This window comes from Macrotis lagotis, chromosome 1 (genome assembly GCF_037893015.1).
Source record: "Macrotis lagotis isolate mMagLag1 chromosome 1, bilby.v1.9.chrom.fasta, whole genome shotgun sequence".
NCBI classification, from domain to species: domain Eukaryota; kingdom Metazoa; phylum Chordata; class Mammalia; order Peramelemorphia; family Peramelidae; genus Macrotis; species Macrotis lagotis.
In genome coordinates, this window is record NC_133658.1 from 140157357 (window position 1) to 140184572 (window position 27216).

Below are 27216 nucleotides of genomic sequence, written 5' to 3' on the forward strand. Positions count from 1 at the left end.
GGATCACCTTAATGGACTTGCTCATTTCATCAGTGCAACAATCAAGAGACAATTTTAGGGTATCTGTGATGGAGAATATCTTTTGTATCCAAAGAAAGAATTGTATAGTTTAAACAAAGACCAAAAACTATTACCTTTAATTTTTTAAAATCTTCTTACACAATATTGCTATCTCTTATATATTATTTTTTCCTTAAGAATATGATTTTTCTCTCTCTGAAAACATTCAATTTTGATCAATATATATATAGCTTGGAAACAATATAAAAACTATCAGACTGCCTTCTGGGGGGGGGGGGATTGTAAAATTCAAAAAACAATAATAAAAAAAGAAATTCCAGTTAGAGGAGAGAAATTCTATGACTACTGATGTAAAGATGTTTTTATTTCTTTAAAATTTAAACTAATTAAAGAAATTAAAACAGAATAGAATTTCCAGACTGGAAACAAATATCTTCTGTACACATACTATGTTATGTTACATCATCTACTTTATTGTACATAGAGAGGAATCACATTCTGTTTCTGTTACCCACAAGCAACTCAAACGAATTTCAATTTAAGTTTTTTTATGTCAATAAAAATGCTTATGTTTGCACATTGAGAAGATATATGGCTCAAAAGACAAAACAACAGACGATAGTAAGAAGTTGGCAACTTTTATCTCAATTTTGCCAATGGCACACAAAGAACTGTGCTAATTATATAACCTCTGCCTTCACTTGCCTAATGTGGAAAAAATGAGACTAACAACTCAGAAGACACATTGTGACAATTTTTTGTTTTAATAATTCTATATTTAATTTATTAACAATTCTATATTTACTAGATAGAATTTATTAAGCTTCTAAGGTCCTTCCCAACTTTTCAACATCCTATAGGAGAAAAAATTTATGAGTTTATGAGGAAAGTTATTTTCACATATGGTCCTACTCTAAAGAAACCATTTTCAAACACACCAAAATCCAAAGTTGAACCTCAGGTTGCTTATCCCTACAAATTTCATGAATCATGTACTCAGTTATTCCCAGTAATTTATTATTTATTGTGAGATCATAATGTTCAAGGTTTTTTTTAGAATTTCAAAGGATCTCAAAGGTATAACATTTTCATTTTACAAATGAGCAAACTGAGATTAAAAGAATTTTAGCGATTTGATCAACATCACAGTGAGGCAAGGTCAAAATTAGAATCCATCTAAAGTTCAAATAGGAGCCAGCTAGGTGGCTCAATGAATAGAGTTGCACCAGGAATCAGGAAGATCTGAGTTCAATTCTAGCTTCAGACAGACACTGACTATCTGTATGATCCTAGGAAAGTCACCTTAATGTTTACCTTAATCCACTGGAGAAGAAAATGGCAAACCACTCTGGTATATTTGCCAGCTACATGTATAGCATTGGCATGCTATGGTCCACAGGGTCACAAAGAGTTGGAAATGAACAAACAACAATAAACTTCAAATAATCTTTCTACTGCATTCATATAATAATAATAACAACAAACTAGCATCTATAGTGTTTTAAGGTTTGCAAAGCAATCATATACATATTATCGCATTTGAGCCTCATAAAAATGCTTTAGAGGTGGGTGCTACTATTACCCAATTTTTTTTGAGACAGATAGCAGTGAAGTATACAGGGTCAACAGCTAGCAAATTATCTGAGGTCTTATGTGAATTCAGATCTTCCCGACCACAGGTCCAACACTATCTACTGCACCACCTGATTTTCTCTTATTACATTCATTTTTATAGTAAATCCCAAAGGGACAAATTGATAATATCAAGTGTACTATATTACAGGATGCACCAATTTAGGAAAGAGGTGAAAATAAGTAAAAATTAATCATCAGTGAGATCCTACAACTGTTTAATCTCATAAACCCATGTTACACAGCTCGAAAATGGTTCCAAGTATGATCTGATCTGTATTCATGTTTCTAAGGAGGAAAAAAAAACACAAAATTCGTAATTTATGTTTCAGTCCACAGTTTAGACAGATTCTTCAAGTCAGCTACATCAATCACTTCAGGTGGCAATCAATTGTTGGGAAATGATTTTTAATACCAAAAATATGGCTACATGGATAGGTAAAATCTTGTTTAACAAGCAAAAATAGATGAAATACCAAAACCAACTTGTTTCCTTGGAGTCACTTTGTTTTAGATAATTCTGACAATGTCCAATCTTAGGCTGAAATATTTCTAATTGAAAAACTGATTTTCCATGCAACACTTTAAATTATTTTAATTATTTTTAAATGTTAATTTAATTAATTAAATAATTTGATGATCTCAACCATTAAATATAAGTTTTATCTATTTGCATATTTATGGTTATAAAAAGCCTTATGTACACTAAGGAATTTGATCTTTATAAATGTGGTAGGTAAGGCAATGATCTATATTTCATTTAATGCCCTTTCTATATTCAAGTTGAGATGAGTCAGGACTAACCCTAAGAAATAGCCCAAAGGTTAGAAAGTTAAAGCAATTCCTAAGTAATTAAAGAAATGTGCTTCTGAAAGCCATAGTTGTGTTTATTTTTCCTTATTTCATGATTGTACATCGAATTTCTCTATGTACATGACTTTAATGTTTATGAAGCTATCTTATTCACATCTCTCTGAGGTTGATGGATACCAGGGCTATTATTTCCACTTTATAGATAAAGAAAATCAAAGTTCAAAGAGGCGAAATAATTCACCCAGCCATCACTGGGGTACAAGTCAATGGGCCTAGATTCTAGCTAACAACCACTGATTTCAAATTTCTGCAGTTAGCAGCTATTCAGTACTGATAAGGAAAATTCCTTATGGATTTATCACTTATAATGTAGTACTGGAACATATGGAAACACATTAAAGAATATATATATATATATATGTAATAGTTGCAAAAACAAAAATCACAGTAGCAATTAGGCAAGAGATTAAAAGATATTTTTCAACTGTTCATTATATATAAAATTTCTTCCAAATTTTGAAGACCTACGTGAAGAAGCTATCTGAAAGGAATGTGAATATGTATAAGTAGCTTCCAAGCCAAGATGCTTCTATAGCTTAGTTTTTAAAAAGGTACCTAGGCAAAGTGAGATGCATATACACAGTTTCAACTATGCATAAACTTAAAAAAATTACATGAGCTTTTAGACAAAAATAAGTAAATTCCCCATAATTGCAGGAATATTACTATATCTCATTAAAAAGAGGGAAAAGATTAAGAAGAAACTCTCATATGATAGTAGAAAAACTATTAGTATCCTTTGAGAATACACATACTAACAAAAAATTACTATTAAGAAGTCAAGAGATATTTGTTAAAATAAATTATTTCTTTTATCATCATAACTATATCTAAACACATTTTAACATGTTTACATATTTATGGTTTCCCAGACAAATTCTATATGCAAAAATTTGCTTTAAAAAACTCCTATGGTCTCAATTGTAAATCTTGATCAAATCATATAAAATTCATACCTCACACACTAAGTCTCTTTCATTACAAAATTTATCAATGTATCTTTATTTCTATCCTACAGTTTACCTAACTTTACAGAGGAAAAAACTAGACTATTTCTTGAAATTGTCATGTTTCACATTTTAGAGGATATGTACGATTTCATAAATATTAAAAGGAGGAAAGCAAGGACATTTAGATAATTCCCTATTAGATTTTGCTATCAATATTTGAGGCATTTCAGTATAATAAAATACAGAAACTAACCTGATTTAATACAACCACAAACTGAGCTGTGGAATTAAAAAATATATATTCACTTGACTACAATGCCATTAAACTATAAATAATTTTAAGTTGCCTCATAATCATTATTTATTCCTCCCTAAACAGTATCAGTAACAACTGATTCTACTAATACAGAAAAATACTTGAAAATCAACACAATGTTTGCTCTACCCAAAGGTTCTTTGGCTAAATAACTTTTCCCTTAGTTCTTGACTTCATAATAGACAAAGAATTGCCATTTGTAAACAATTTAAGATTGACTTTCTAATAGTCAACAGCAAAGGTCACTCAAATACAGTATCATTCAGCTATAAACAGTCCAGAGACAGTGTGGTATATAAGAAGATCCACCAGCTCTGGAGGGAAAGTACCAGGTTTCCAGTTAAGCTCTACAATTTACCATCCAAATGACCTCCAACAAGGTATATCACCTCTGGATTCCTTTTCTGTAGGACCAGACCAGATGATTTATAAAGTCCCTTTTAGTTCTACATTCTATAAAACAGTTGTGTTGACTTCCTCACTGATTTTTGGTAGTACTCAAGTAGGCTTGGAAATGGTAATCCAAAGAATGCCAAAAGTTTCACAGCAATGTGAAAGAGAAAAAAAGTCTTGAATTTGGACCAAGATGCTAACTTCCAATACTTCTGCTGTTTACCTATATGAGAAGGGATTTTTCTGTAAATTGGTAAACAAGATAACTTAACAGTGTCTTCCAACTCTAAATCTAGTATCCAAAGTTCCTCTACAACCTGACTCCAACCAAACTCTGCAACCATATTTTTTTTTTCCCAGTACCAGAGGTTCCAACCAAAATGGACAATTCATCAACATATGAACACATATATACAATGTTTTGCCTAACTTTAGGTCTTTGTTTTGTGTTGTTTCCCTGGAAACAGTTCAATGTCCAGCCTACTGCATTCCTGTTGAAATCCTATCCACCCTTCAAGGCTTTATTCAAATAAATGCTATTTCTTCCATGAAATTTACCCTGATTCCTCTAATCCTGGAAATTCTCTTTCCTTGGAACTCTCATAATACTTTGTACCCCTATTATTTACTTATGTTCTACTTTCATTATGATTTCTATAGGCAGACCTTGTTTTTCTCACTAAATTGAAAATTCCCTTGAGGCAAAGAACCCTGAATTCTCTATTTTAAGAAGCAACAGTTTTGGAATTGGGGGGGGGGTGTAGTACATAATTAGCACCTGGGCATAATATATATTTATACATAATTAGCACCTGGGCATAGTATATATTTCTTGAAAATATTTTTTGTCTTTGGGGGTTTTGCAGTTAAGTGACTTGCTCAGGGTCATATCGGTTATTAAGTGTCTGAGGCCAACTTTGTACCCAAGTCCTGCTGACTCCAGGGTCAGGAGCTCTATCCATTGAATTACCTAACTGCCCTGGAAAATAAGTTTTTAAATAATAATGAAAATAATTCCTGGGAAAGGTTTATATAGATTTCCACAAGGCATTTCCAAGCTAAGATGCATAAAGTGTTCCTTTGCTTTCACACTAAGAGTAGTATCCAAGTAAGTGGTTCTTCAATGTGAAATTGAAAAAAAATTGCTCACTACCATGCTGCACTAAGCTACCTGATTGGTAAGAACTACAATGGACTAGTTGGTTTAGAAGGGTTTATTTACCAGTGCAACGAACATTGATGAACTCTAAAGAAGCTGCTTCCAAACATTTTTAGTCATATATCCCAATATATATTTATTTATACATCATACATTATCATATTATAAAAATGCACAAAACTAGCATTTAAAATTATGAAATAAACAATAATTAACAGAACAAAATAAATTTTCAGCCTGGGTGAAGGGACTGAAATATGTCCTGCTAATGTGGCAAAGGAGAAGGAAAAGGCAGGTGGGGCTAGAGTCTGACACCAGGTGGAGCATGTCTGCCTGCACATCTGTTTGCCCAGAAAAAAGCATGTGCCACTGACTACAGTGGAAGCCAACAGAGGAAAAGAGAACAAAAGTGGCAGGTGGTGGCTACAAGTGGACTCAATAGCTATACAGCTCTACACTTTAATATTTTCTCTGTATATCCCAATGCAATATGTTACACACTGTCTGGAAATATATATATATATATATATATATATATATATATGTATATATACACACACACACACACACAAACATACACACACACACACACACACACACACACACACACACTCACAAACACAGAACCACAATCTCTTTGAAGATTATTCCTTTCAAGTTCCTTACAACTCTAAATTATGTGCAAGACTTTGGGTAGATTCTGAGGAAAGAATAATACACTACTAATCTTAAGGAGTTTACAATTCTAATGGATTATACAAGTGAACCACATGTAACACAATTTTTATTGATCAAAATGTACTTTAAATAACTAGCTATATTTTACCATTCTCAAAGAGAATGGTAAATACTTTATGCAAATAAGTCTCCCAAATGATCTCTTCTGTAAATTCAAATAACCATATATTAAATGTAGGTGGGGGAGACACACTGGGATATTCTCTGCTCTACTCTGTAAGCTCAATTAAAATGTTAAAAGCTAAATAAAGAGGCAACAACATAGTGGATATAAGAGAGCCAAAAGGATTCTACTCCTTCCTTACATTGCAAAATATACATATGTTAAAGCAAAATTAATTCAATCGACAAACATTTTAAAAACACTTAGTATGTTAAGGAACTGTTCTAGGTACAACTGATAACACACTCCACATTATCTAATCTGTATTTTCCAATATAAGAATATCAACTCAAATGACTATTGCAAAATATAAGAAAATTTAATTTATGTCTTCATTTTAAAACTTTAAAGTTACTTTTAACTATTCATAAGGGGAAAAAAACTGACTGGTATATTTTACATTCTAAGAAATGACCAAGATTATCTAGTAAAAAGTACATCATAACATGTAATTTACTATATGCTAAAGCTTCAAGATCTTGAGAGTAACAAATAATATCGATCTGCAAAAAAAAAAAAAAAAAAGATGAGGTGAGAGCAAGTTTATAGATGGAAACAGAGATGATTCTGTGGTTTTCAAACATGCCATGTAATGGAAATTGTTTCCATATTTCCCTATTACTATTATTCCCTATTAAGAAAACTTAAGACTTCAACTCTCTGCCTGACACCAAACATATATAATTATTTAAAACAAAACATTTAACATTTATACCACTGAGAAAATACAAAAAGTGTCAGGTAAGAATATTCAAATTAGATTCCCTTATTTTAAAAGTTCTCTACACTTATCCAAAGAAACTAATAGATCTAAAAACCCTGTGGGAAAAGGGTTTTTAAAAAGGGTCGAACAAAACCATAGCTACTTATTTCTTTTTTACAAGTTATATTAATATCAGAAAGTCAAGACTTAATTTATAATTAATGACATTCTGATGTCAGGTTAAGAATCCACAAAGTCATTTTCTTCACAAAAACTAAAACTGGGGGCAGCTAGGTGGCACAGTGATAGAGCACTGGCCCTGGAGTCAGGAGTACCTAAGTTCAAATCCAGCCTCAGACACCTAATAATGACCTAGCTGTGTGGCCTTGGGCAAGCCACTTAACCCCATTTGCCTTATAAAAACCTAAAAAATAGATAAATAAATAAAAACTGAAACTGTTAAGATTTTGTTTTTAAATCTGAATCGGATAATCCATTATTTTCATAAGGAAATGCATTAGAATGAAATTTTGCACACACATACCAACAAACACAGACCCACAAAAATAGTGTAATTCTTTTTAGAAACAGTACTGTTTGTATCATCTTATCAAAGAATTGTGGTTTCATAGCTAGAGGTCATCTAGACCCAGAGGTTTCTAACATGAGAGCCACATGCTGCCCACAATATCACCAAGGCAGCCCAAACCAGATAAAAATGTAATTGGGAAATATTTAATAAAAATAAATAAGAATACAATAATAGATACTACTTTTTAAAACTGTCAGCACATGGTCCACAAGAATCCTTATGTATAGATTAGTGGCCCCCATTTCAATTTGAGTTTAACACTACTCCTCCAAAACGACCTCTTTTTAAAAATAAGGAAAATGAGAAGTTATTATCCAAAAAATTATAAAAATGACAAAATTCCAACCTGAGTCTACTGACTCCAAACTCAGGATTCTTTTACTATGATAATTTGTCTCCAATAAGACAGTATTTTACTCTCATATTATTCAGTAATAATCTTCCAGTATGGGATTCTATTAGAATACAGTTTGTATGCACAAAAGGAACATTCAGTTTATGTTCTTCTCCATATAGGTAACCCTATAAATTCCACCTCTGAAATCTGAACTATAAAATTATAAAATTCATTTATTTTATAGTATATGAAACCCAGAGTCATAGATTTCCTTATATCACTGTGTGTTATTCTGTTAGGTCAATGGCACTATTTTATCCAAAGAATCCAGCTAGCTTATTGCATCATTAGCTAAACAAGCATCACTTCACAGAGGCAGACCTAGACACCTAGCTGGCCAATGTGAATTAAAGTCTTACTGTTTATAACTGGTAATTTTAGAAAATAAAGTTCCTGACTTACTCGTTTCATCAGTACAACAATCAGGCACAATTTTGGGGTATCTGCAATGGAGAATGCCATCTGTATCCAGAGAAAGAATTGTGGAGTCTGAACAAAGACCAAAGACTATTACCTTTAATTTTTTAAAAACACCATTATCTTATTATGTAATTTTGCTGTCTCTTATACTTTATTTTTTCCGCTTAAGAATATGATTTCTCTCTCTTCACAATCAACTTAGATCAATGTACACCATGGAAACAATGTAAAGACTAACAGATTGCCTTCTGTGGGGGGTGGGGGAGGGAAGCAAGATTAGGGGAAAAATTGTAAAATTCAAAATAATTAAAATCTTTCTAAAAAAAGAAAAGAAAGTTCTCAGTTTCTAAGTAGAAAAAGTAACTAGATTGTAAAAAAAAACTTTTTTGTCTATTTTGTCAAATTTAGCTAATAGTGACTATTATTTATAAGGAAATCAGTCATCTTAGTGCTTATGTGTTCTTAAATGTCATGCAAAGTGCTCAGATACAAAGATTTAACCTCAACATCCCTCCAGTTCAAGATTTTTGCAGTAATACATACAAATGCTATGTTAATTTCCATTCATACTTGGATTATGATAAAACCAGACAACTCATTTTAGAGATTCATTTTAAAAAATATTCTTATATAAATTTAGAAAATTTTAGGGGGTAGCTAGATGGAAAGAGCTCAGCGGAGTCAGAAGAACCAGAATTCAAATTTGACCTCAGACACTTAATAATTACTTAGCTTGTATGAACTTCTGCAAGTCACTTAATACTACCACCTTGCAAAAAAAAAAAAAAACAAAACCAAGAAAATAAGGAAATTTTGAAGAAAAATGCAATGTAAAAATGAGCTTACAACTATTATTTTCTATTTTCAGAAGATATTAACAACTTTATAAAATTAAAAGACCAAACACAAAATTGCATCTCAATTCTTTTCATGAGTTGATATTAAATGCAAACAAAATTATTCTTAATATTTCCTATTTATGAATAAAATATTTTTTCAAAAAAATGGTGGAAATGTATTTATAACAATGAAGAAAAAATTAGATTAGAAAATTTGAATCTTTTCTTTACCCTTTTTCTTTGTAAAATGCCATAAAATAACCTAGGTATTCATTAGTATTCTTTCAACAAACATTCATCAAACACCTATTACATGCAAGACAGTATATAGGCATTGAGAATATATGATTATAATATACGATTAGACAGTGACTAATGTCAAAAAACTGACTGAGGAGGAAAAAAGAGTGGAAGTGAATGCAACATGTATACAAATTAAATTGGATTAAGAGTTCTAATTAATTATTAGTGTTTACTTTGCAGGTTTTGGAAACAGCATAATGACTTGGATTCAAATTCTAGCTCTGCATTTTATTTATTTGACTTTAGGCAAGTCATTTCCCATCTTTGGGCCTTTAATCTAGATGAACTCCAAAATCCTTTCCAGTTCTAAATCCTTTTCTTTCTAGGAAAAGAATGCTTCCCTGAGAAAGAAGCATTTGAGCTAGGTCTTGAGAAAAAAATTAAGATTTCTACAAGGGAAATCAAGGAAGAAATCTGTTTGAGGAAACACAGGAAGAATAATTCAGAATAGAAACAGATAGCTGTTTAGTTTCACTAGAATGTAGAGTTTGAAGAGGAGTAGTATAAAAAAAAGACTGAAACTAGTGTTGGCTGTCTTACCAGACAAGGGAAAGAGTTTGTATTTTATCAAGTAGGCAAGAGAGAGTCACTGAAGCAAAATGCTTAACAATTTTTGTGCCATGTGAAGTCTATAGAATCCCTTTTTAGGATGTCTTTAATATATAAAATAAAATAGATAGAAAATTACAAAGGAAACCAATTATGTTAAAATTGTGGTTACCAAAATATTTTTTAAAAAATATTTTGAGGACCCCAGGTTAAGAACCCTGAACTTAAAGTATTTGACCAGGAAAGTAGCCTGGTCAGATACAAGCAAGAATATAATTTTGGCAGCTATGTAAAGGATGGTCCAAAAGAGAGATTAGAAGAGACTTGAAGAGAACTACAATACTTCATTCAGGCAAAAAGTCAGGGCTAGGATTATTTCTTACTTTTTCTTCAATATAAAAAAAAAAATGGGGGGGGTATGTGATATGGGCAGGACTTTCATTTTTAGAGGAAACTCCCTCTATTAATGCTCTGCAATGATAATGATAAAAAAAGTGCCTGAAGAACAGAGAAGTTAAATGATTTGCTCAGGACCTACAACTAAATTTCAACCCAGGTCTTCTCAACTCAGAGGTAAGATCTCTATCTTCTATGTCAAGTTGCCTAATACAGGATAGTTATATCATCTAAAACCTGCTGATAAGAGCCAATTCCCCCATTCCTACTCATTTATACTTAAAATCTTCACTGAAGTAAACAGAGAGATAATAATGCACTCTATGATTCAACATTCTCTCAACAAAATGTACTTCTCATTATGTACTATGTAGAATTAGGGAACTCTAAGCTATTCTTTTCCAATCTAATGGAGATAAATACTTGTCAAAGGGACTGGAATGTTGGTCAATGCCTAGAAGATGCCTTTTGCCTAGAAGAGGTTATTGATACTTAAATTTCCCGAAGAGGGTATTAATACTGAAATAATGATTATTTTTTTCCTAAGCCAACCCTACAATTCTTTCACTTGCTATTTCTCACATGCACCTCACATTTTATAATTGCAAAATGTTAATTTGCATAGGTTAGACTTCAATAGGGTTAAGAATTACTTCTGAAAGAGGCTTGAGTGGTTATTTACCTTTTTGATAACTACCATTAATGTGTGTTCATCTCAGACAGAACTCAGAACTCAACTCACTTTTTCCTATTTTACTGCTGACTAAAATGAGGAACTGAGAAAATAAGAAACACAATCTGTGGGTCGTGAAAGAATAAAACCTGCATTTTATCACCCTACCCCTGCCTATAACATATAAAAAAAGTTGATTATTTATGTAGCCATTTATGGTTTCCAAAGTACCTTAGGTCATCATTTCAAATAAATTTGTTAAATAGGAAGCTCGTGTGGTATTATTTCATTTTTATAAAGAAAATAACTGGGGCAGCTAGGTGGCACAGTGGATAGAGCACAAGTCCCTGAGTCAGAAGGACCCAAGTTCAAATCCAGCTCAGACACTTAATAATTACCTAGCTGTGTGACCTTGGGCAAGTCACTTAACCCTGTTGCCTTGACAAAAAAAATAGAAAGAAACTAAGACTTGTGAAAGAATTGCCCTAGGTCACATAATTGTTAAGTAATGATCTAGAAAAGGGGACTCCCAACTTAGTCCTGTACATATAAAAATCTTCCAACTTCAAATCATACTACTTCCCCAAACATTATCACATCCAGAGTGGTTCTCTTATTGTGGTTCTCAGATATCATTTTTCTTTCTTATCACCAAGGCATTACCCCTTGCCCCCCAATGTTTCTCCTTCCTACCTATTCAGATCTTTTCCTTGCTTAAGTTCCATGTCCACGATATAGTTTGCTCTTTTCCAACCCACATTCCACAAATGCATTAAATTCTATGTGGAAAAACAATATAGCATGGTGGCCTCAATGCCATAAAGGGCTGGGTTCAAGACCCACCTCTGACACATACTTGCAATAACTATGTGAAAGCCCTACCCTCTCATGCTCTAGGCAATTAAGTCTGTAAGTTGTAACCAAGGCTGGAAATTGTCTTACAGAAAACCAAATGCACTTTCCCCATATCTGAACATTTCTTCCAGGCAGTTTAGCTCAAAACTAAGACATCTTTTCTATTGACTCTTCCTTCTACCCATCTCCAAAGTCTGCTGCCCAATCCTACTGATCACACTTCTAAATCTCCAGAGTTCTCCTTGTTCATTCTTTCTATCGGTCCTGTGTATTTCTATGCTGTTTTGCATTATAGTTATTTTGTTACCCAACTTGTCTCCTTGAACAAATTGTAAATTTCTTGAGAACAAAGACTATGTCTTATTTTTTGTAGCCCCTGGAACCAGGCACAGTATCTCAAATATCATTGATACTTAATAAATATTTGTTGTTAAAAGGTATATTAAATGCATACAAAGAAAGGTTGGAAAAATGCCAAGCTAAGGAAAAAGGGCAGATTAGGAAATGCATGTATAAAGGCTACTAAGGCAGTAGCTTAAAAGGTAAAATGAAGGCCAAGGGAATAACGCTGTAACAACAGTAGAGTAACAAGTGTCTCAACTGGTGATAGTATGGAAATGGAAAAGAAGGGATGGATTAGACCATGATTTTAGCAACTTATGTGGAGGAAGAGGTGAGTCAAAGATAACTTCCAAATTTGAGCTTGAATAACAAGGAAAAAAAAGAGGTGCAAATAACTGAATTGGGAAAATTAAAATTAGGAAACTCAGAGTTTGGGAGAAGAGAATAATTTCTATGAGCTCCTAGTATGAATAAGAAAAAAAAACAACAACTCATTTATATATTGCTTAATGATTAACAAGTACTTTTATGCAGATTCTTCCCACTGATTCTTCCCATAATTCCCTGGAGTACAGTATTATGTATTATTCCCATATTACAGGTGTAAAAACAAAGATTCAGGAAAAATTTAGTGACTTACCTAAGGTCACAGAGTCATCAGGTACAGGCAGCTGGTCCCTAACCCAGATCTCCTGATTCCAATCCCAGTATTTTTTTCCTACTCTACCACATTGTCTCCTACTTTAACTCTATACCCCACAATTTAGCACTCCCCCATGTGTAAATACACTAGGCATAAAAGAGAAATTTTTATGCAAATAAGTTTTTAAAAAGCATATTAACTAATTTTATACCTTTTCTAAATCTTAATCTTTAGTATGAATACAAGTAATAAAATATGTTTTTTAAATAAGTATTTGTTTTGTCTTATATAAAAATATTTGTAATTTAGGGATCAATATTTTATTTTATATTAGGTCTTTGTGTCAATGCAAGAATCTCTCACTGCTGAAATGACAAAAGGGCATCACCTTTAACATGACGTGTTTCAATTCAACAAGTCCAAAAAAATCTATCAAGCCTAACACATTCCTTTTTAATCCTATAGGAGAAGGGAAAATACAACAACCAGACAAGTTGATAATATAGAAAGAACATTAGACAAGAAGCTAAAATATGAGAATTTAAAATCTGGCCTTGCAACAAATGGGAGATCCCAGACAAATCACTTAAACCTTTCCATTTCCTATCTGTAGGGGGGAAGGGGGGGATAGGAGGAGGGAGGGGAGAAGAGTACATTTTCTACTTTTAAAATCCAGAGTAGTGTAGTGGCTAAAATACTAGACCTGAAGCCTGGGAGACCTGAATTTAAATGCTACCTCAGATACTTGCTGATTGGCCAATTCACTTAATTTCTCTATGCCTTAGTTTCCAAAGCTGTAAAATGACAGGAATGGAGTCCATGGTGTCCAAAGTCATTTCTAGCTCTAAATCTATAATCCTATGGTTTCCACTTAACTTCTTAACAATCATAACACTGAAGTTAGACTAATCTATCAAATATGAGCTATTAGAATAAGTGACTATTTCAATATCACAAGTAGTTATATTTGCATCAATTCAAAAGTTACTGCAATTCTGTTTAGAGTAACCTAAAGTTCCTACTTAAATATAATTGGCACCTCAATGACGCTGTTAAGGACTGTATGTTTACTTCATACATCACTGCACTGTACTGGTATTTTGGATTACACAGGGTTATCTACATAAAAGCAAGGAGAATGGGGAGGGGTTGAAAGAAAGAAAAGCAATCTTTTTTGAGAGAAGTACTTTCCTTCATATACCTGGCACATCTGAGCAAAATACCTTTCAAAACACAGATACTACTATTTTTCCTGGATTTAAAATGAAGTAGCTATATAATTCACAAACAGGTCTTCCTACACTATACACACAACTTGCTCTTCTCCAACAGCCTTAGATCAAGTAGAGTAACCTCCACTTCCTTATTTGCTCAAAAATTGCAGAAAACATGATTAATTCTATTATTTCTGAAGCATGTGTAATTTTTAGTATTTAAAAATTTCAAACTCTTGGAGGGAAAATGTATTTGTATTGTCAGTATAAAAAGCCCTTTTGACTAAAATTCTATGCTAATATTTCTTTTCAGATTTACAAAAAAAGGGTTAATTTTTGCAGCAGTTGTCCCCACTCCAATGTCTTATTTGCAACCTAAAATGAAAGGAAAAGGGGAAAAAAGGCAAAGGGAAGAGAAGCAGAGCACACAAGAGAAAGAATATTACCACCTACTTTGCTGGTTATGGATTATTTTGAAAGACCCCAGAGACAAGGAAAAGTGTTGACATGCAGAAGGAGAACAGGGGTTAATGACCTCAACTGGCACCATCCGGATTAATATTGGTATTTGGGAGGAAGGGGAAATTTATTTACACTGCAGTGTCTGGGAGCAAACATGGCTGCCCCTACCCCCCTTTAAATCTGAACAGTCTTTACTTCCTCACAAAACCCATCAAATTATGTACTGGCTTCTACTGAATCCTCACCCTCCAACACCCCTCCCCACTAGAATGTGGAAAGCAAAAACACAGCCCCCACTTACACACAATAAAATCTATACCTCTTCACTCCAGAAGGATAACAGCACTATCTATAACCACTAGCCTTTCTGGCCTTGACAAAACAGCAGGGAATACACGAAAATAGGAACAAAAGGCTTTCCCTTCCTAACACTTCATCAGTCCCCAAACCCCATCATTTCCTCCCACGCTCAGGGTTTATCAATTCCTCATCGTTCACTTAATTTCCTTCCCTCTCCTCCACCCCACATCTTCTACCCCCGCCCCCCAGATGCCAAACTCCCCATCCCTTTATGCCCACTCCCTCAATCCCTTCTCGTAAGCAGCCTTCCCTCCACTTCCATTCCTCCCTCCCTCCCACGTAAGCCCTCCGACATCTCTTTCCTTCCCCAACCTCGGATACTATTCGAAAAGGCCCCTCCATTTCCCTCTTTTTCCTCCCCCCCTCCTTCCAGCCCCCTCCCTCTCCCCGCCCCCATCCCACCTCCTCTACAGTGGCCCAGCCCAGCCCCACTCGACCTCCTCTCCCCATCCTCCCGCTCCCAGCCCCCACCTACAGCCTCCAAGCCAATCCGCTCCTCCCCACAGGCTTCTCCCCTCCGTTTCTTTCCCTTTCTCCCTTCCCCGCCCCCCCCCGGCCTCCCCAGCCCCACTCGGGGTCAGCCAGCCCTGGGTGGGTGTGGGCGTGGGTGGGTGCCCGCCTCGCCTCGCGCGCGGCGCCACTTTACCTTCAGTCTGTTCCATTCTAACCCCCCGGCCGTGTCAGTGCGATCACAGGAGAGACACGGGGGCCCGGAGGAGGGCCGGAGCGCTGGGCACAGCCGAGGCCGAGGGGGGAGGAGTCGGTGCCAGGCCAGGCCGCATGAATCCCCGGCCTAAATTTCCTCCACGCCGGGTGCCGCTGCCATCGCGGCCCGAACCCTGGGGCCGCGGCCCGGACGGGAGTGGGGGAGGGGCAGAGGCGCTGCGGGAGGGGAGGGGGAAGGGAGGGGGAGGAAAGAGGGGGGGTGGGGTGGCTGCGCAGCCGCTGCTGCCGAAGAAGAGCCCGGGGCGAGCGGCGGGGCTGGTGGAGGCTGCACAGGGTCTCGGGGACTCGCTCGCTCGCTCGCTCGTTCTCCCGCCGTGGTCTTCTTCTACACCCCCCCGTCCTGGTTGTCTTCTTCGCCTTCGCCGTCGTCGTCGTCGTCGCTAGCTCGCTCACTCGCTCGCTCGCTCGCTCCCGCCGCCGCCGCCGCGCACAAAGCACCCCCCACTTCTCTCGGGCAACGCCGCCACCGCCGCCAAATCCTCACGCGTTCATTGGCCGAGGGGTGCGATGCCTATTGGGAAGTGTAGTTCGTAACGGGGCGGGAGGGAAGGAAAGAGAAAAAAAGGAGGAAGAGGCTAGTAGAGAGGGATGGGGTGGGGTGGGGGTGGGGAGGAGAGAGAAAGAAGCATGTGAGATTGGAAGGGAGGGAATAAACGGGAAACGGGGCAGAAAAGGAAGAAGTGAGGTGAGGACTACGGCCCGGGGGAGAAGTGATGTAGGAGAGGAGGAAGAAAATAAAAGAAATGGAAGAAAGATGCAGGATTAGTTTTTCAGCGAAGTAGAAGGGAAAAGGTTATTTAGTGTCCCAGCTTCTCCTAGAGGATCAAAGACTGACTTCTGAAGGGTCTTGTCTCCCGAGGACACTTTGTAGCAATAACTAGTCTTTGATACAAACTGAGAGACGAAAAACATTGTTACAATGTTACACTTTCAGCAGCGTTAGCCCTGAAGATTTCTGGGTTAAGAGGACTGTCAGCAACAAACGGCACAGTTACTAGCTTTGGGGGATTAATCTCAAACCCAGGACCTTCTTGAACTGTCTTCCTTCCAGCACCTGTCATGGAATATGTCAGCAATGCTTCTGTGATCTGGTTGGTGTTTATTTGGTATTTGAGCCTGAAGGGGCAATCTTTCCTCTTCCACCTTCTCTCCCCTTCCACTCCGAGTAATGGAGTGGCTTGCTAGACGCTAATCGTTGGATGGCAAAGACTGCACCTCCTTTCTCTTTTCAGGAAGGCCTACAAACATCTCTTCTAGGGATCTAGGCCTCTCCTGACTCTCTTCCTGCTGTAACTACTGACTCAGAGGCTTGTGGGTAATGTGGAGTACGTCAGCATCTCTACTATATCCTGGACTGCTTGGGGAGCTCAGAGTTCAGAGAGTTCCATGCAGATCACGTAGCTTCTTTCCAGTTTGTTTCTCAATGTGCCTGAGCTGTCAGTGCCCTCTGCTGCTTTTTCTGTCAGATCCTGTCAGACCAGTTGCTGTGAGAGAGCTTCTGTTCTACTACCCATCCTCAAAGGCTCTTCTTCCCTCTCGACTCTATGGAAATTATAGCACAAAAAAAATTTCTTCTTTTTGTGATGAGTAAATAAAATCTTGCAGTGGTGTGCAAGCTAGTTTTATTGACTATAATTAGCCGAATACTGATAGTAATGTCTAGAAGTATTTGATCTCCAAAGGCTGTCCCAAAGCAAGTCCAAAAGGATATAAGAAAACTAGTATTGGTCCCCTCTGAGTGCTTTCTTTTAACTATCTTTGAGGACATGTACTGCTCTATCTCTGCTGTTATTAAAAGAATCCACTCAAAAAATTAAAGGAAAAGTTTCCTCCCAGTCACTCTCTTACTTTAGAGAAGTATACATTATTTATTTGGTATTAACATCAAGAACATGTAAGCCCAGAAATCAAAGTGGTTTAACCCATGTAGCAAAGAAATAGTTTTTAAAAGACCCCAGGAAAACACCTCCAAAGCTTTGGATAGATCTTCCTAGGAAGGATTTATGTAAGGGTAAAGATAAGAATCTTAATTCTTATACCTAGTGAGAAAACATAGTTGACTTTAGATCTGCATGTGAAAAATATATTCATATCAATAGTGTTGAAGTATTTAGATTTATAGAATACTGGTCTTCAGAGAAGCTCAACTTCTTTAAACATTAGACTCCTGTAAGAATTAAGATGAGGAATAATCAATACTAATAGCAGAAATTTCATCAGTGACTCTGTTTCTATTATCAGCATTTTTGCAACTCTATTATTTTACCTTGTTGTATTCTTAGCATTCAAAGCAGCTGAGTAGTCTAGTTCCTTGGCTAGTTTGTTTTGATCTATTGCTTGTGGTCCTTTTGGATTTGAATGTCTGGCGCTATTCCAGTATGATTAATATTATGTATAATCCTTAATCCTTAATTATTGGTACTAGAGAGCATATTGAGGCTCAAAAATGCTAATTTGATAAGTTTGGTGAGTTTTGACTAGATGTATATAGTAAACTCTTAGAGAAAAATTCCTATCTATTACAGATCAGCACCTGTTTTTGCAATGTATAGTCTTTAGAGAGTTGAGTAAAACACTAAGGGATTAAATGATTTTCCAGGGTCACATAGCCAGGATATGTTAAAGGCAGAATCTGAACGCAGATCTCCTTGTTTCTGGGTCAGCTCTCTATGTACTACAACACATTACCTCTCAACTAGTAATTCCTCTAAATACACATGAATATTTATTTGTTATAAAAGTGCTTTTTAAGATGGAAACAGATAAAAGGGATAACTCAACTTCATAGAAGGAAAAGGAATTTGGGAATGAAGATATAAAACAATAGGAAGCACAAAGATAATTTTATTTAGTGTTTTACCATATTTAAGGTTAATAGACTTTACATGTAACAATTTATATGGAATCCTAAGAAATACCTTAAAAAAACACCAGGATGACTTCCATAGTTAGGATGAAAGAAATTATGGGAAGGAAGAAATTTTTGCTTATTTTTTCTCTTAGACTGATAAAAAAATCTCTTCTGGATAAGGAAATGTATTCCTCTTATTTCCTTGGAGAGGTGGGAAAATATTGTCTGATATAGTTATGTCAGTTGATTTTGCTTAATTATTTTTCTTTGAAAAAGGGGAAGCTTACTATGATTGGGGAGAGACTGAATCTAGAAATTATTGTGACATAAAAACAAAAGGTATCAATAATACTTTAAAAAAATTTTTAAATGTGACATCTAAAAACTGTTCATATACCATAAAACTCAGAAAACTCGCAAACATGATCAGTTGGCAGATCTGACTTTAAATAAATGAATTTCATTTTAGCAGACAAAGGAGAGGAGTTGAATCAGAGGCAAAGATGTTTTCTGTGCATTTCAAAATGAGATTGCTTACTCTTCCTTTTCTCGTGATATATGATAAAATAGAAAAGTTCGCCATTTCTCTTCAGTTTATCCCCCACAATTCAACTGTTCTTGAGAAGTTCCTGAATCACTTTTTCTGAAGTATTAAATTACCATGACAAGACTAGACCTTTCTTTCATATAGTCTAAATTTGTCTGGCTCTAGATTCTCTGTATTAATGATGATTGATTTTTTTTATGAACAATTCAGAAACTTAGGCTATACAGTATAGATGGACAGAACTAGAGATTCAGCTGTGAAGCCAGTCACAGATATACAAATTCAGATGTTCAGAGGGAAGCCAGTGTAGCAAAGTGATTCCACCAGGAAATCATGAGGTCACAGAAAAACATTGAGTTCCTAGGAACAAGCTATAGGAATCTAAGGTTCCATCAAAGGCAGAATCTCACAGAGTTCCTAGACTATTCCCAGTGTAAATACTAGCAGTCTGTTGTGTTATTTAGATCAGTGAGGGAGGAAATAAGAGCTGTTTTGATTTTTTTTTCCTCTAAGGAGGGGATCCTGGGCAGACAACTTATCATTTCCTACCTGGCTGTTCACTTAGACTTAACCATTGTCTCCAGAAACTCATTTTCTTGAAAGATCAAGTCAATTCTGAAACTTATGGATCCTCTCTACCTCTTGCCTCTTGGGCCCCTCCTTCACTCAGACCAAGAAAGGTTGAGTATGGACATTGGACAGCTCCTCCTAGATACTCTATTTAAGAGTAGGAGGCCAGGGCAGATACTTCATCCTGTTCTCACACACATGCCCTTCCTCCCTTCTGTTCTCCAGCCCTCCTGCTTTTCACCTTCCTTTCATATATTCTCTTTCCGACTTAGATTTTGAACTCCTTAAGAAAAGGGATTATCTTTGGCCTTTTTTTTCATACCCCCCCCCAATGGATGGCACATAATAGGTATTTAGTAGATATATTGACTGATTTTTTAGATATAAGTCCTTTAAATCAGTGTGGTACAGTGGAAGGGGCACTGATTTTGGAGTAAGAGGGTCTGAGTTCAGATCCTGCCTCCACAGTGACTACCCATGTAACTTGGATAATTTCCCTAAGCCTGTTTCTTCATCTATAGAATTTGAAAGAACAAAAAGCAAAATATTAAAAAAAAGAACAAAGAAATAGGACTATATTTCTGAGATCTATATTAGTTCTAGATCTATGATACTTTGTGTTCTTTTTGTTACATTAAATAAAAACTTAGCTGCCTTGTTAACTTGAATGTTTATAGGGGAGATAAAGGCCTTTTTCCTTTTGTTATAGAGATTTAGGCACAGGCCAAGTTGCCATGTTCCCCTTAGAAACCCTGAGTAGAGACATAACAGTCTAAATACTTAACAGTCTAATACTTCTCAGTGAAAATTCTGGTAAGAGACACAAATCCAAAAAAGATCTCAGTGAGAAGACCCTCCAGGATTGAACTCAATCTCAATAAATCCAGAGCTTCAGTTCTGAGCCATGTATTGTTTTACAAACCATTTTAGTCTCCACTATGAGCAAAGAATTATGAACCAGTAACTCTGAACATGTTATCCTTCAGCAAAATTAATACCCACTATAGGGTTCCCTCCCTCAACATATACATACTACTCTTGGGGCTTTAGGTTTAACCCTGTAAAGCAATATTTCTAATATGTCATCGGTCTATATCAGTGTGTTTCCCATTAATAAGTCAGGTGGGACAAAAGGAAGTACAATAAGTAACAAACCTCTCCCCCATAGCTCCTGCAAACATTTAAAAAACACATCAGATGACTCCTAGGCCTAGGTCAGCATAGGGAGCTAGAGAAGTCTGCAGAAACTGGGAACAGAGTCTAGCTAATAATGTACTGTGTAGGGCATTCTGCTACAGGAAGATGATGTGCACCGGTGCAAGAAGTTCCAGATATCAGAGTAAAAGGGTCTAATGTAAGAAAAGGTGCAATCTGTCAGCTCTATTATTCACTACATAGATGAAAGTTACAGATTCATGGTAGACTGATGACATCTGTGCCTGGGGTGGCATTCCAGACAAAGAAGTTGTCACAAACACTAGATTAGGCTGTATTCTGAGCAAGGATTAAGTTCAGAAACAAGCATTTGCTGTGTAGCTCTGAACCAGGAGCAGATCTGGTTCTCAGTTCATTTCTAGCCCAATTTGAAACTTATAAAGAATAATCAGAGCAGGAATCCCAGAACAAAGGGCAAGTTTACTGTTCTATCACCCTGAAAAAGGCAAGTCTTCTACCTGACTGATAGACCCAAAGTATAGCAATAGTCTACTGGAACTCCAAATGAAGAAAAATCAGTGTTTTGCTCAACCCCAAACCAGGTCAGGAACTTGTAGCACTCTTACCAGGGAGGTATTTGGGGAGCATTGAAACCTTGTAGATCTTCAAGTTGAGATACTGAAATAGCACTCAATATACCCTAAGGAAGCAACAGCAGTTGAAGCCCAGCAGTCCCAACCAGAAGTGTTCAAAGTCTGGCCCTTAAAATATGAGTCCAGAGTCATGAAGTAGATTGGAAGAATAAGCAGACATGAAAATAATCTCATCACAAAAATCAATTATATTGACAATGGAAGGGACATTCAAGATACAAAATAGAAAAAGAGAATGATTCCAAAATATAAGCAAAACCTCTAAGGAAAAAACATAGCTCAGGTACAAATTCAATTCCCAGAGAGAAAAAGCAGAAGTTTGGAGTTTTTAAGAGTCAAAAATGTTTTTATAAATGAATTTAGAGCACTAGAGGAAAGATTTTAAAGAAATAAGACCTATAGAAGAAAGAATTGATAGATGAATTAATCTCTGCTATAAGAAATATAAAACCTGGGGCGGCTAGGTAGCATAGTGGATAAAGCACCAGCCTTGGAGTCAGGAGTACCTGGGTTCAAATCCAGTCTCAGACACTTAATAATTACGTAGCTGTGTGGCCTTGGGCAAGCCACTTAACCCCATTTGCCTTGCAAGAACCTAAAAAAAAATATAAAACCTTAGGCAGGTAATTAACTTCCTGAAAATTAGAATGAACCAAGTAAGTTAATGACTTCATGACATAAAAAATTCTAAAATCAAGAAGACTGAAAAATAAAATAGACTTATGATGAAACATCTTTCTCATGATAGACAAGTGAAGAACTCAAAAGGCAGAATGAGACATATATGTGTATACACATCTATCTACATCTAACAAAGAAGAAAGAGTGAGATATGGTCAATGCAGTAAAAATATTTTTACGTTTGGAAAAGGGATTTGTTTTTACTTCTTCAGATGGGGAGGAAGAGGGAAAGAAAGTTTATTTGTACTGATTGAAGACAATAAAATTTACTAGATATATATAGATATATACAAATTATTATAATATATATATATATTACTAGATATATAGTAAGCACAAAACATCTCTCAAAAAAACTGGGGTGCACTCTCCATAAATAAGGGGAAGGGGAAGAGGAAACTAGGTGGTACAGTGTATAGAGCACTGAGCTTAGAATCAGGAAGATGAGTCTTCCTAAATTCAAATCTGGTCTCAAACACTTAAAGCAGTTGTAACCCTGAGCAAGTCACTTTAATCCTGTTTCCCTCAGTTTTCTCATTTGTAAAATGAACTGGAGAAGCACATGGCAAACCCTCCAACATCTTTGTCAAGGAAGCCTCAAATGAGGTCACAATCAAACAACAGCATATTTATAATACTATTTCACAGGCATTGTACTGAGCACTTTACAAATATTAACCTATCTGATGCTCACAATAAAGTTCTGAACTCAGTGAACTAGATCAATCAGGTGTCTGCAATGATCCAACAACATTAAGGAAGGGTGAACCAGCCCAGGTTGGAAACAGCTCCCAAGAAGTAGTGGATTCTACTTCCAACCTGACTGAGAGGGAGTTTCAGGCTTTTTTATTGTTGTTAGCTCAACAATAAGAATTTGGTATAGATAGAGCACTCAGGAAAATACAGCTTTGGAAACTCATCATAAACTGATTCTCCTCTTCTCCCCACTTGCTGGGTATCAAACAGGAATGAAAGGACCTCTAGTGGTCAAGATCAGAAGACCAGTTACTTAAATAGTCCTAATTGGCAAATGTTTTGCTTTTCTGACTGAATTTTAACACCCGCCATGTTTCCTTCTTATAAAGACCCAGATGAGTAAGAACTATGAGTCAGAAGCAATATGTTCCTTTGAAAGAGAAATGTGGGGCCTGATAAGGTGTAGGAGAAGACTTGAAGTGTGTCAGTGACGCTCCCATTTCTTTCACCTTGTCTTGTTGATTCCTCAGGGTTACTTCTAAGGATTTAATGTTTCAGGACTACCAAGGGATTTGGAGTCCATCTTGATCACTTTATGACTGATTTAATCAATCAGTCAATCAATAAGAATTTTAACACCACATATATGCCAGACACTGTGCTAAGCACTAGGGGTTCAAATACAAAGAATGAAAATAATGCCTGCTTGCAAAGAACTTAAATTCTAATAGATGTAGGATACAACAGATATATAAATATAAAATTAAGTACAAATAAAATCAAAGTTAAATCAAGGTAGCTGGGAGGAAGAGCCATAGACATTGGGGGGGGGGGTGAGGAGGAATCAGGAATGACTTGGTACTTGACATGTTTCTTAAAAGAAAAGGAGGGACTGTGAGGCAGAGGTAAGGAAGAAATGAATCCAACATGAGCAATGATTAATGAAAGGCAGAGAGCCTTGGCAGAGAGAAGGCCAGGTTGACTGTAATACCAAATGTATAGATATGTGGAGATGTCCGATGAGGTTGGAAACATAAGTTGGAGACAGATGATGAAGGGTTTTAACATCTGTCCTAAAAAAGAAAAAGTTACTGCAGTTGATTGAGTTATATTGAGTAAGGAAAATCACTTTGACAATGAAAGATTTTCTATGGGGGAAAGACGTGGGGTGGGCAAGAAGACAAATTAGACTGTGGAAATAAGCTAAATGAAACATCCAAAGAAAGAACTATGGAATCTGAATACAAACCAAAGCATACTATTTTCCATTTTTAAAATTTGTTTTATGCTTTATGTTTTTTTCTCTCTCATGGTTTTCCCCTTTTGTTCTGATTCTTCTTTCACAACATGACTAATATGGAAATGTATTTAACATAGTTATGTATGTATAATCTATATCAATGTCAAGGGGAGGAGGGAAGGAAGGGAGAAAAATGTGGAAGTCAAAATCTTACAAAAAAAATGAATGTTGATGGGGGTGATGATCAACCCTGATGGACTTGCTCATCCCTTCAGGGACAATTCTGAGCTATCTGCAATGGAGAATACCATCTGTATCCAGAGAAAGAATTATGGACTTTGAAAAAAGACCAAAGACTATTACTGTCAAATTAGAAAAAAAAGCATTATAATATAATTTTACTATCTCATGCTTTATATTTTTCCCTTAAGAATATGATTTCTCTGTCATATTCAACTGAGATCAATGTATAATATGGAACCAATGTAAACACTAACAGAATGCCTTCTTTGGAGGGTGGGGAGAGGGAAGTAAGAATGGGGGAAAATTGTAAAACTCAAAATAAATAAAATCTTTCTTAAAAAATGAATGTTGAAAACTATCTTTGCATGTAGTTGGGAAAAAACAAATTTTAAAAATAAGCTAAGTGAAAGGTTATGGGAACTTGAACTAAGATGGTAGCTATGTGAGTTAAAAGAAAGGGTCAGATGTAAGAGATGTGAAGGTATAAATGGCAAGATTGGCAACTGTCTGACTATGTGGGCTAAGAGAGACAGGGAAGTCTAAGATAATGATGAGGTTATATACACTTGGGAGACTGACAGAATAGTGGTACCTTTAATAGGAATCAATGGAGTTTAGAAGAGAAGAGAGTTTGCGAGGAAAGATTCCTCTTTGGAAAAGCTGAATTTGACATATTTCCAGGGTACAGAGTTTGAAATATCTAATAAATAATTGTCAATATGGGACAAAATTCAGGGGCAAGACTAGTGCTGGATATGCATTTCTGTGAGTTATTTCCATAGAGTTGATAGTTAAATCAATGGGAGCTAACAGAGTGGCAAAGAGAGTCACTAAGGGCAAAGAATAGAGATTAGTACAGACCTTTGGGGGAACATTCACTGTTAGAAGGACAGGGTATAACTGATAAACTACTATCAAAAGAGACTGAAAAGGAATGGTCAGACAGGTAGTAGGACAATCAGGAGAGAGTAGTGTCACAAAAATTTGACAGGAGAAAGTGTTCAGGAAGATGGTGGAGAAGAGTACAAAATGCAGCAGATAGATCAAAAAGGATAAGAAGACAAATGAGAATAGTTATTCAGATTTCCTATAACATACTACTAATAACTACTAAATATATTTCTGTTTCTTACAAAGTGTTTTCTTCACTCCTTGAGGTTGGTAATATAAGATTTATTAAGCCCTTTTTTATAGATGAAGAAATTAAGGTTTAGAGAAGTGGTGTGTCAGAGCTCAAATATGAAACCAAGTTTTTGTACTCTCATTTAGCTCTTACCACTATATCAATTCAACTCAACACTTATTTAACATTAACTGTGCCTAAAATATTGTGCTTTTTTCTTTTCTTTTTTCCTTTTCTTTTTTTTATTAAAGATTTTATTTGAGTTTTATAATTTTTCCCCGGTCTTACTTCCCTCCCCCACCCCCCATGGAAAGCAATCTGTCAGTCTTTACTTTGTTTCCATGTTGTACATTGATCCAAATTGAGTGTGATGTGAGAGAAATCATATTCTTAAGGAAGAAACAAAAAGTATAAGAGATAACAAGATCAGACAATAAGATATCTGGTTTTTTCCCCCTAAATTAAAGGGAATAGTCCTTGAACTTTGTTCAAACTCCATGTTTCCTTATCTGGATACAGATGGTATTCTTCATTGCAGACAGCCCAAAATTGTCCCTGATTGTTGCACTGATGGAATGAGCAAGTCCATCAAGGTTGAATATCACCCCATGTTGCTGTTAGGGTATACAGTGTTTTTCTGGTCTGCTCATCTCACTCAGCATTAGTTCATGCAAATCCCTCCAGGCTTCCCTGAATTCCCATCCCTCCTGGTTTCTAATAGAACAATAATGTTCCATAACATAAATATACCCCAATTTGCTAAACCATTCCCCAATTGAAGGACATTTACTTGATTTCCAATTCTTTGCCATCACAAACAGGGCTGCTATGAATATTTTTGCACAAGTGATGTTTTTACCCTTTTTCATCATCTCATCAGGGTATAGACCCAGTAGTGGTATTGCTGGATCAAAGAGAAAAATATTGTGCTTTTAATTGAATAGATTATTATAAACATCTTTCTGCCTAAGCTTGGAGAGGTATAGCCCTGTGACTGTGCTATACTGTACATCTATATCTATATCTACATATGTATAAATGTATGTTTATATATATATATATATATATATGCATTTGAATCCTGATTGGCAGAGAGATTACTGAGTCAAAACATTGTATGAGCAAAACATTTTACATGAATAGAGAATGGATTTCTTTTGACTGATGAAGACTTCAGAAAAGTACTTAAAGATGATCATGAGAGAAAGTGTGAATTTTTCAATGGTTGTTTTTACCTCTTTAAGCTACAGATATTTAAGGGAAACTAGTTCTTCATCATATTCCTAGACTTCTGATACTTACAGCTCTAGAAATTTCCAAGAGTGAAATTCTCCTTATTTATTCTCTCTTGGTTTGAATTGAGACTTTATCTTATATGAAGCTAAAGAGTCTATTTGCTTTTGTATATAATTTAATCTATTCTAATTTTTTCAACTTTCCTACTTATATTTACTGTTTTCTTAGATAAATGTGAATATAATATAATATATAATATAATATAATATAATATAATATAATATAATATAATATAATATAATATAATATAATATAATAGTGCTACATTTCCCTTGAAACCAATCATGGAAAGTATTTATCCCAGACTCCAAAGTATTAGACATTTTAGACCACTAATATTTGAAGTGTAGTGTATAGATATAATTCTAATGCACCTCTTAGAAATAGAAAAAAAGAATAATCTCCCAATCATGGACCAATTTCTATTCCCTATAAGAGTAGA

At 35.7% G+C, this 27216-nt stretch overlaps 1 protein-coding gene across 5 annotated transcripts in view; it reads right to left on the reverse strand.

The window, feature by feature from the left end:
• Positions 1 to 16138, reverse strand: part of NSD3 (nuclear receptor binding SET domain protein 3) — a 143475-nt gene extending 127337 nt beyond the window's left edge. For 4 of the 5 annotated variants that reach the window (XM_074208831.1, XM_074208829.1, XM_074208830.1 and 1 more), the window contains exon 1: positions 15640 to 16138. The gene's annotated coding sequence lies outside the window, so the exon portion shown is untranslated. The remainder of the gene's footprint in view (positions 1 to 15639) is intronic. The other variant, XM_074208832.1, reaches the window with a different exon arrangement.
• Between the last annotated feature and the right edge of the window lie 11078 nt (positions 16139 to 27216).